Source organism: Alosa pseudoharengus, unplaced genomic scaffold (genome assembly GCF_046254945.1).
Source record: "Alosa pseudoharengus isolate Yale_2024_CS ecotype anadromous, Long Island Sound unplaced genomic scaffold, YU_APseudo_1.1 YU_APseudo_1.1_scf_8, whole genome shotgun sequence".
In the NCBI taxonomy this organism is placed as follows: Eukaryota; Metazoa; Chordata; class Actinopteri; order Clupeiformes; family Clupeidae; genus Alosa; species Alosa pseudoharengus.
In genome coordinates, this window is record NW_027468870.1 from 6,904,204 (window position 1) to 6,906,703 (window position 2,500).

The window sequence follows — 2,500 nt, forward strand, 5'->3', positions numbered from 1 at the left end:
GCAGACAGTGCTGGGTGATGCTATGAGCGCTTCTGAATCGCATGACATAAATACACTGGACCTTTTCCAGGAGTTGAAGGTACTTAGAGACATAATTCCTAAGGGGACAGATACTGCGCTCCACACTCTTCGTTTCCTTAAGGGGATCGAAGGCACATTCCCCAACTGTGAAATTGCGCTCAGGCTGACAATTCCAGTAACTGTGGCATCGGGGGAACGAAGCTTTTCAAAGCTGAAACTTATCAAAAATTATTTGCGCACCTCAATGTCACAGGACAGACTATGTGGGCTCGCCCTTCTGTCAATTGAAAATGACGTTGCCTGCAAGCTGAATTACAATGATTTAATTGAGGAGTTTGCGGCAACGAAAGCCAGAAAGGTCGATTTTTTCTAAGTAGGCTATGGTGAGACAATCTATGTTATGCGTGTTATTCATTTGTCAGTTTATGTAATGCACATATCTTCAATAGTTTAGTTTGAATGTCGTGCGCTTGATATCGACAAATTGCGTTCAGTATAATAGCCTATACTTCATGACCATTTTCTTCAAGTCAAAATGTTCACCTTTAGCTATGTCTGTGTTAACATGTATGTCTGTGTTGTTGATGTGACGGATAATAAAAGGCTTATTATGGCCAACGATTTATGTGCCTGCTATAATGTTATATATCATTCCCCCTCTTAAAGACATGTCAATGTATTATCCTACTACTAAATATACACCGACCTAAGTTACGTGTAAAGTAGGCTATTGCATGATTCCATGCACGTTAAAAGGGCCTCGCACCCGTCAAGTTCGCACAGGGCCTCGCCCCCCTCTTGCGACGGGCCTGCTCACACACACACACACACGCACACACACACACACACACACGCAATTGCAATTGTGTGCTGTCTGTGACATTTGCTGAGGATTAGAGCGTGCTGGAGCACTTGTGCAGCATTTACACAGGGTCAGTAAGACTCCAGCAGCTGGGCTCTACAAGGCAGAGTTGCTGAGTCGAGGTTAATTGCTCGTTAGGCAGACGGATGCAAGCCAGTCACTAATTAAATGCAATTAAATGTAAAGTGTATGAGATATGTAAATGAGGCTGCTTAGCATTTTCGCTCATCTGCTTCGGCTATTAGCTACTCCCCTCTTCTCTCTCTCCCTCCCTCCCTCTCTCTCCCTCCCTCCCTCTCTCCCTCTCTCTCCCTCTCTCCCTCCCTCCCTCTCTCTGAGCATGCAAGATCTGAAGTCTTTTAAAAATATGTGGTGTTGCAGACAAATGCTGTGGACTGTCATTGATGGTGATTGGCGTTTTGGATATGTGGATACAGTATGCTTTGAATGGGTCGCTGTGTGGTGGCTCAGAGTGTTCCATATTCCATATTCTATATTCCATATTCCATACGTACTGACTGTGTGGTGGCCCAGAGTATTCCATACGTACTAACTGTGTGGTGGCTCAGAGTATTCCACATTCCATATTCCATATTCCATATTCCATACGTACTGACTGCTTCAAAGTATTGCAGTTGTGTATTGGGGCAGCCGTGGCCTACTGGTTAGCACTTCGGACCTGTAACCGGAGGGTTGCCGGTTCGAACCCCGACCAGTAGGCACGGCTGAAGTGCCCTTGAGTAAGGCACCTAACCCCTCATTGCTCCCCGAGCACCGCTGTTGTTGCAGGTAGCTCACTGCGCCGGGATTAGTGTGTGCTTCACCTCACTGTGTGCTGTGTCTGTTTCACTAATTCACGAATTGGGATAAATGCAGAGACCAAATTTCCCTCACGGGATCGATCAAAAGAGTATGTATACTTATACTGTAACTGTAATTTTGTTATAAAAAATAATTTAAAAGATAAAATCAAATCTCCTTCTCTCATTCTACCACCCTGCCCCAATGCATTTCACTCTTCCTCTCTCCCTCCCTCCCTCTCACCCCCCCCCACCTTCTTCTTTTGTTTTCATCCCTCTTGCTATCCAGCTGACTTTCTTCTTCTGTCTCTTTGGCTTTTGCAAATCAACATTTCATGTTATCTCAGGAGGTGGCACTCATCTCACCACCAGGACTCATCATTCATTCTCCATTTATTTCATTAATGATTAAACTCTTCTTGAGAAGACTCTTTCACTCCCTCTCCTTTCTTTCTCTCTCTCTCTCTCTCTCTCTCTCTCTCCTCTCTCTGCTGTTCCACAAAGTATTATTTACTCTCTTTGTATGCTTGAGACATCCATTACCAGCGACTCATAAAATTACATTTTTTTTCTGCATAATCACTAACGAAGCAGCCAGCTGTTTCAATACTGATGAATATTAGTCTGCTCCTGTGTGTGTGTGTGTGGGGGGGGCTGTGTGTGTGTGTGTGTGTGTGTGTGTGTGTGTGTGTGTGGGGGGGGGGGGGGGGGGGCGGGGGCTTTGTGTGTGTGTGTGTAGAGGGGTGGGGGGGGGGGGGCAATGTGTCTGGCCACACATCATTAAACGTTTTTAATTAATTACAGGCCAGTGACTGTG

At 45.4% G+C, this 2,500-nt stretch overlaps 1 protein-coding gene across 1 annotated transcript in view; it reads right to left on the bottom strand.

Annotated features, from left to right (window-relative positions):
• The window catches only part of ppm1e (protein phosphatase, Mg2+/Mn2+ dependent, 1E), a 43,937-nt gene that overhangs the window by 4,830 nt on the left and 36,607 nt on the right, over positions 1-2,500 (bottom strand). The window lies entirely within an intron of this gene.